Source organism: Crinia signifera, chromosome 1 (assembly GCF_055691185.1).
Source record: "Crinia signifera chromosome 1, ASM5569118v1, whole genome shotgun sequence".
Lineage (NCBI taxonomy): Eukaryota > Metazoa > Chordata > Amphibia > Anura > Myobatrachidae > Crinia > Crinia signifera.
The window spans coordinates 131,540,881-131,549,820 of record NC_139217.1 but is presented as its reverse complement, the minus strand read 5'-3'; the positions used below and the strand labels follow the sequence as shown (position 1 = coordinate 131,549,820).

At 43.7% G+C, this 8,940-nt stretch overlaps 1 long non-coding RNA gene across 2 annotated transcripts in view; it reads left to right on the top strand.

The window, feature by feature from the left end:
- Nucleotides 1–4,650: 4,650 nt before the first annotated feature.
- The window catches only part of LOC146060463 (uncharacterized), a 228,877-nt gene continuing 224,587 nt past the window's right edge, over nucleotides 4,651–8,940 (top strand). For both annotated transcript variants that reach the window (XR_014470433.1, XR_014470434.1), the window contains exon 1: nucleotides 4,651–4,848. This is a non-coding gene — a long non-coding RNA (uncharacterized LOC146060463). The remainder of the gene's footprint in view (nucleotides 4,849–8,940) is intronic.

Here is an 8,940-nt window from a genome sequence, read left to right as displayed (position 1 = left end):
TACTGGGTACAAGGCTCAAGCCGGTTTCTTGCCAGTTCAACCCGGTAATTAGTGATATGTGAAATGGGTTACCGGTTACAGCTAACCGATAGCAACACGGCAATCCAAACCGGGTTAAAAGCAGGATTCTTACCGGTTTGTTGCCGTGCAGTGTGAACGGGTTAAACGGGTTGAGCATCCCATTTCCTGTTCACACTATGGAGGAGGCAGTGCTTGGAGCAGCGCAAGTTCTAAGTGCTGCCTCCTCCCCCGACCCCAATGATGTGTCGATGCTCCACCATGCCCCCACATGATATCAGCGAACCGGCAATATTGCTGGTTCGCAAAGGCAATCTGAATAGACCACAACTGCAGGCTCACACCGGGACCCGTGCAGTTTCAAATCCCGGTGCTACCCTGCATTTGTGATCTGAAAGCAACATTACTCAGTAGCTAAAATATTAAACTAAATGCATTACATTAGTTTTTATATTAACCACTGACAAAGACTCTGATGACCTCACCGCCAATGAAATGTAATACATTATTTCTACAAATCTTGGGGCCAAACCTCTAGCAGATCATATGGTGCATGAAATTGCAATACAAATTGGCGGGTTAAAAATGTAATAAACAACATAGTAACTGTAACACGCTTCAGGAGTACTCTGAATATTCTCTATTAAACTGTATGCACATACTGTATAACAGTACATGTTCATCATAAATAGGGGTATATTTACTAAGGCAAATACGCCTAAAAATTCGTATTTTCATTGTAAAATACAAATTTTTAGGCGTATTCGTATTTTTGGCATTTACTATGCCAAAAATATGCATATTCGTATTCCTATTTATGGCACATTTGTATTTGTATTTACAAATACGAATGTATACGCCATCAGGAAATACGAATAGGAATTATCATTCAAAAGAATGGTGATTCCTAACGGCCAAATACCCCAGGAAAATAGACCTCAATTTCCTGGCATATTTGGCTTTAGCCTGCATGGATCAGTCAGATCCGTGCAGGCTTCAGTGTAAAAAATAAATAAAAAAATAACAAAATGGCGTGGGGTCTCCCCCCACGGCCGTAACCAGCACCAGGCTGAAAGAGCTAGGGCTAGTTCTAAAAAATCAGAAGACCATTGACATAGGGGTTCCCTGTATTTTTTAAAACCAGCCCGATGCTCCAGGACAGATGCTGGTTCCCAAAATATGGGGGACAAAATGACTAGGGGTCCCCCGTTTTTTAAGAACCAGCCCCAGGCCCAACCAGCCAGCAGGTTAATGCCACAGCCAGGGGGAGACTTTGAATACAAGTCCCCCTGGCCAAAGCATTCATCCCTCTGACCGGTCAGCCTGGCCAGGGGTCCTGGGGCAGCGGGGACCCCCCCCCCCCCAATAAAGGGTTCCCTCCTCCAGGACTTACCTGGCAAGGCTGAAGCCTGGTGCTGTGCCCAGGCTGACCGGTCAGAGGGATGAATGCTTTTGCCCCCCCAGCTTGTGGCAATTGTATAAAAAGTCTCCCCCCCGGCTGTGGCATTACCCTGCTGGCTTGTTGGGCCTGGGGCTGGTACTAAAAATATGGGGGATCCCTAGTCATTTTGTCCCCTGTATTTTGGGAACCAGCCCCGGTCCTGGAGCCTGGGGCTGGTTTTAAAAAATACAGGGAACCCCTAAAACAGCTGTATGCAGTCCTATTCATTTGTATTAAGAATCTGAATACGAAATATTGTATTCATATTCTTAGTAAATTTCCCACATAATCTTATATTAAGCACTTATACTACATTCTTCACATATATTATTGCTCTAGTCATAATATAATAACTGAGGTACTATAGTAATTAGTCACCTCTGTGCAACGGTGGATATTACTAAAACCTGGACTATATACTATGTACTAAGCCTTAAAAAGTGATAAAATACGAGTGATAAACCACCAACCAATCAGCTCCTACCTGTCATTTTGCAAACACAGCCTGTGACTTGGAAGTTAGGAGCTGATTGGCTGGTGGATTATCACACTCCATTCTATCACTTTTTTAGCTTAGTACATCTGGCCCAATAAGGTTATATATACATAGAATATCTTCCAATTAGGATTACTGTTGATAATATAGCATCAAAATGGCCTAAAAGATGACACTATGACTACTTCAGTAGCACCAATGTACACTGATCCCTAACAGTGGGTGTGGCCATTGTATAAAGGTGCCCATACACTAGTAAGATTTATCTTCAGATCTGGCTGTTTGGAACAAAAACATGGTTATGGATGAGTGACAGTTTGTCAGTTTGTCAGATTTCCAAGCAAATGGTCAACTGTCATTTGCTCTCATCCATAACCATGTTTTTGTTCCAACCAGACAGATCTGCAGATAAATCTGCATGTGTATGGACACCTTTAACACAGCTAATCATAACCCATTTAGCATTGGGTCCCATTGGAGCTCATTGTCTATTTGGCATATTAATTTATTTATTTTCTACTTGAAATTCATGTGGAAATGGCTATTTTAATGTTTTTTTGGGATGTGAGAGGAAAATGGAGCACATGGAAAAAGCTCTTACAAACATTTTGAGAGTAAAGATGTGTCCTCACTTACCAGATATCTATAAATCATACAGTGGGGCAGATGTATTAAGCCTTAACAAGAGATAAATGCAAGGGTTATAAACAGGTATAAACGTCCAGCCAATCACCTGCTAACTGCCATGTTACATGCTGTGTTTGAAAAAAAGTCAGTAAGGAGGTGATTGGCTGGACGTTTATCTCTCCTTATCACCCTTGCATTTATCTCTTGTTGAGGCTTAATACATCTGCCCCAGTGTGAGAAGCCAGTCAGTGGCATCGGAAGCTGTGAGTTTTGGTGGTGGGCACTCTTTACCCAGATCCAGGCCTTTTGGAGGTGCCCAGCATGGGCTTGGGTCCAGCTGCTCTCCCCACCAATCTCCATTGCAGACAGCAGCACTTGGGGTGGGCAGAAAGCTCTGCCTGCAGAAGCAATCAATCTCCTCACCATCTCCTTTTGTGATGTGTGATGGGGTGAGCGATCAGACCGGTCAACTGCCTCAGCCGCCCACCGGTTCTCACATGGTGACTACTTGTGCAGTCTCAATGAAGCTACTGTTTTTAATATTTCATTAGGTTTGGCCGCATCTTCCTGCATTGGTCATACCCCCTCCTAGTACTTGGGCCCAGCACAACTGTCAACTACACAGTTCATGCATTATCAAGTTGTTTGATTATATTTTTATATTGGTTATACAGTATTTTACTTTTACAATAAACAGTAAAAATATATATATATATATATATATATATATATCTGTCTGTCTGTCTGTCTGTCTGTCTGTCTGTCTGTCTATCGTATATGTAGAAAAAATTTGTGAACAATTAAGCCATCTACATCAATATGTTGTGTTTTATGGCTTATTGTTAGGTTACACTTTATTTAGTAGTTAAAGTGGGGTTAGTAGGTAGGCAGTGTGATGAAACATAGAGCAAAAAATACAAATAGATCAGTGGCATATCGGTAATGGGTGCAGTGTACATCCATTTTGGTAATACCCTCTGGAGTCCAGTGGCAGCAGGAGGACCGCTGCAGAATCATCAGAAAAATGGTGTTTAGCCCATTGTTCCAGTGATCTGCGCATGCGTATTTTAGTCTGAGTACCCAAGTGCTCAGACTCCACAATGTAATGAGGGTTGGTGCATGCACATTAGGGTCTGAGCCAGGCATTCTCAACCACGGTCCTCAAGGCACACCAACAGATATCCAGGCTTCAGCACAGATGGTTTAATCAGAATCCCTCAGATACTAATTAAGTCACCTGTGCACCTGTGCTATCTAGAAAACCTGCACTGTTGGTGTGCCTTGAGGATCGTGGTTGGGAATGCATCTACAGTGCTCAGACCATACTGCTCCTGGTGACGCAACTCACAGAGAAGAGGGGGTCCAGTTGAGGAGGATGCACACAGGCCTCCTTCTCTCTAAGATGCCCCTAATGTAGATGTATCAATGTTGTGCATTGGCATATGCCTTTGCTTTGACTTGCACATCGCTTGTAAACTACATTTTGGTGGCCAGTTTCCTCCTTTATTTTGCACTTACAGTATGTGAACTCTTCCAGGTCCATTTTTTGGATGTCATCCCACAATTTAGCAACATTTTTATTGTGACAATTGGCACTAGTGATCATGCTGAATTAGGCCCAGTGTGCAGTAACATTGGCACCTAATAGTACTTTTCACATTTGAACAAATGTGCCAGCAAACCTCTGGGTGCCAGTTCAAACAACTTCATTAACCTTAATAAATGTAACCTAAAGTCATTTTGATCAGTACAGTATGTACATTTTAGCTTAATTTAATAGCAGAATATAACCTACCACATGACTGATGACAATATTCCCTTTCAACATTATTTACTTTTGCTGTTTTTTATGTAAGTGCTACAGAGAGTATTGTAAGTATATTACTGATGTTTTTGGTATCAGAGATAATAAATAGAACGATCAGTTCTGTGATACATAGGCGCGCCAGTAGATGAAGTAGTGTTTTTACTCACGTAAGAAGAAAACAGAAGTACTGTAGATTTGATCGCAGCAAGCTTGTGGCAAAAGGAAAACCGTGCATGCATAAAAATGCTGAAGCATGGAAGTGAAAACTGACAATACCTCAAGTTTGATATGTAAACATAAAAATACAGTTTAGCCCTGAGCAATTCCCCAGGTATGAGTGAAAAACTGTAACTGTGAAGATAAGCCTGTAGGCAAAACAATGCGCTAAAATAGGAGTTCTCTGCTGAAATGTTAATGTGCAGCAGCTCATCCAGTCCCTGCAGTGGCTGACAAGCTCAGGTAAGAACTGGCTTTGTTTCCATTATTTTCACTTTGCATATCTGTCTCCCCATCGTTCTGCAAGAAGACAAAAGAATGAGATTTTTTTTTCTGTGCCGTGCTCTAAATATCCAAAGTCCTGTTGAAATATCAATCTTTATTAATAAGTACTTTGAATATTTGCCAATATTGACATTCATGCTCTATATACTGTGTGACATAAATGTACACATTAAAAGATGGTAACCTAGTATGGATCATTAATTGGGGTCCTTTTTTATTTTCACAAAAATCAATTTAGATTACTAATTACTAGAGATGAGCGGGTCCAGATCCCTGATATCGGGGATCCGGGCCAGATCCCAGCCGGCTCGGGAGTTCCCGCCTGAATTCCGGACCAATAACGAGGCCGAACGTCATCATCGCGCTGTCGGATTCTCGTGGGAGCGGGATCTTATAAAAGACGCACGCGCGCCCCGCCATCTTCACTCCAATCTTGGAGAGGGAAGAGGGTGGTTGGGAAGCTCCGTGTGCTCCGTGCTGTGCTCTGTGCCATGTGCTCCGTGACCTGACCTGTGCCCTCACTGCCCTGTGCTGTGCTCCGTGCCATGTGCTCCGTGCTGTGCTGTGCTCCGTGACCTGCCCTCACTGCCCTGTGCTGTGCTCCGTGCTATGTGCTCCGTGCTGTGCTGTGCTCCGTGACCTGCCCTCACTGCCCTGTGTTGTAGACTTGAGAGTCAGTGACTGTTTATAGGCCTGAGCCCTGTAGTGTGATTTAACTAACTAGGTGCTGCAGTGCTCACACGCAGGGGCTGCAGTGTCCACTGTCCAGGGGCTGTCCTGTGGCCCGTGCCCTGTTGTGATTTATTTAGCCCTAAGCCCTGTGTTGTGATTTATTTAGCCCTGAACCCTGTGTTTTTTGTGATTTAACTAACTAACTCAGTGCTGCAGTGCTCACACGCAGGGGCTGCAGTGCTGCTGAGTAGTACACTGTGTACAGGGGCTGCAGTAATACAAGGGGCTGTTTCCAGTGTGACGGCCTATATCTTATCCATTGTCCAGTGTCACGAGTCACTCACGACATATATCCTGTGTCCTGTCCTGTGTGATGACATATATCCTGTGTCCAGTGTGACGACATATATCCTGTGTCCAGTGTGACGACATCTATCCAGTGTCCAGTGTGACGACAATATATCCTGTGTCCATTGTCACAAGTCACAACATATATCCTGTGTCCAGTGTGACATGTAATGTGTGCCGGCATATATCCTGTGTCCAGCGTGACATGTATCCATTGTCCAGTGTGACGACATATATCCAGTGTCCAGTGTGACGACATATATCCAGTGTCCAGTGTGACGACATATATCCTGTGTCCAGTGTGACGACATATATTCTGTGTCCAGTGGGACGACATATATCCAGTGTCCAGTGTGACGACATATATCCAGTGTCCAGTGTGACGACATATATCCTGTGTCCAGTGTGACGACATATATCCTGTGTCCAGTGTGACGACATATATCCAGTGGCCAGTGTGACGACAATATATCCTGTGTCCAGTGTCACAAGTCATAACATATATCCTGTGTCCAGTGTGACATGTAATGTGTGCCGGCATATATCCTGTGTCCAGCGTGACATATATCCATTGTCCAGTGTACAGGAGGTGTGTCCAGGGGCGGTGTCCAGAGGCTGTTTCCAGTGTGACGGCTGTGTCCATTGTCCAGGGGCTGTGTCCAGTGTACAGGAGCTGTGTCCAGAGGCTGTGTCCATTGTCCAGGGGCTGTGTCCAGGTTGACAGGCTGTGTCCAGTGTCCAGGGGCAGTGTCCAGGGGCTGTGTCCAGGGGCAGTGTCCAGTGTCCAAGGGGCTGTGTCCAGTGTGACAGGCTGTGTCCAGAGTAAAGTAAGAAAAAGAAAAGTAATAAATAAAATAAAAACACATTTTTGGAGGATGATGGAGGAGGAAATGGTGGGAGTGCTGAAGCTGCTACCACCAGTCATGACAAGGCCGATACCTCTTTGTATTTGCTGTTTGGAGCATTTCTCTTTTTTTGGGATAGTTTATTAAATTGCCACCCTGTCTGCCCCTGCAGTGCCGCTCTGCCAGGTTGGAAGTGTAAGGTCCACATGTATGTGATGCCGACTGCTGTCGCTTAGCTTCGTCATCCAGCTACCTCGGTATACCCTTTTGGCCCAACTACAGTAAATGAAAACAATTTTGTAAGCTGTGAAGTGATCAAAATTGACTAGAATTGAGTGGAAACTAATGTTATTGAGGTTAATAATACTTTAGGGGCAAAAACAGGCCCAAATTCTGTTATTTTAGCCATTTTTAGCATTTATTCATAAAAATCCAGATCCAAAACCAAAACCAAAACCCACAAGGGTGGTTTTGCCAAAACCAATCCAGATCCAAAACACGAAGGGAGATCCAGATAAAAAACCAAAACCTGGAGGTGGGGCGTGTAGAGGACGCCACTGACGTCAGACGCTAGACGTGGAGAGACGCTGCCAGACGCAGATGCTGGAAGAGGTGCACGAGACTTCCACAGCACCGATACACGGAGAGAGCGTGCGGGGAGGCAGAAGCAGACGGCAGAAGCAGACGGAGAGATACCAGACGCGGACACTGCCTAGAACGCCACCCGACAACAGCCAGAGAAGCCGAAGGTGTTCTACAGCACCGGACGCGGACACTCTGCGGTGAGACGCGGAAGGCACCAAAGGAGGAGAGAGGGAGCTGGGAAATTGCAGCCGGCACCTATACCGCATACATCTTAAAGCGGGGAGTGTGGTCGGCAGACGCCGGAGAAAAGGAGGAGAAGAGGAGATAGAAGCCCGGACCTCCAGGTTAGGGGCCGGTGCCTCCTGTCCCACCCACCTTTTAAAACCGCTGAGCTGTAAGTAAAACCAGCAGCAGCAGAGAGACTATCGATAAATAGAAAGCCACAAATACCTCCTAACTAACTGTACTTGCCGCCTGCAAGTAAATAACAGCCTAAAGGGGTGAGTGGACGGTGGCCAATGTAGGGGGGAGGTATTATCAAAAAACCAAAACCCGAAAAAGTGGCCGCCGCACATTACTCTACTAATTACAGATTACTAACTCATATATCTTTGCTCTGAACATGTGAAATTGCCATAATTTGGTCACCACAGACTTTGAAGTATTTATTGTATTGTATTGTATTTATGTATTAAGAGGGGAGTTCTATTTCAGATGGGATAATGCTTTGGGCAATTAATCAAAATTGATGTCTTATTTATTTAGTTTCTATTAGAATATATATATATATATATATATATATATATATATATATATATATTCAAACAAACAAAAATTGAAAAATGCGCAAAAACCAGTGAAAGTAATAGTCTTTTCTTCTCATGAGACTACAAGTCCTAGAGTTTGGGAAGGGAAACCTTTCAAATCTTCCCTTGCACTAGAGTCCGTGATTAGGACCAGCTGCTTCTTATTGCCCGCAAAGGGCTCCTGGATCCACAAGAGAAATTGTGTCTAAAAAGATAGAAAGAAGCGCTCCATAGTGCAGTTTATCCCAATACAAATATTTATTCTTTAAAAGTTCCAAGGTTTGGACAACAAAGGTCACGTACCACAACAGGCGGTCTCAATACCGCACAATAACAGCATGTAATACAGTGTCTAACTGTTTGTTGGAGCGGTGGCACTCTCCTCTCCGACTCCGTCTCACTCGTTTGAATGACGCTAGGCCACGCCCATACGCGTTTCGTCACTTCGGACTTCGTCAGAGGGCTGGCCTAGCATCAGTCAAGCTCCTCTATATATCCAGACCTCAATTACAAGATCTCAAACCACTGTGTTCAATTACATCAGTTTAAACAGTTAGCATATATTCCTGATAATCGGTTACTGTGACCGCAATTGGACATACATTTAAAAAAAAAAAGCATTTAAAACAACAATGCATAAAGGTATATATGTGAACATAAACAGAAAAAAAGACATAAAAAACTTTTATGGTTTTTAAGCAGCATAGAACACACACGTATTTAGAAAAAAAAAAAAAAAAACATCTCCTCTAAAAACACATTATTTCTTTAAAAATGCACAAATACTTCTAAAA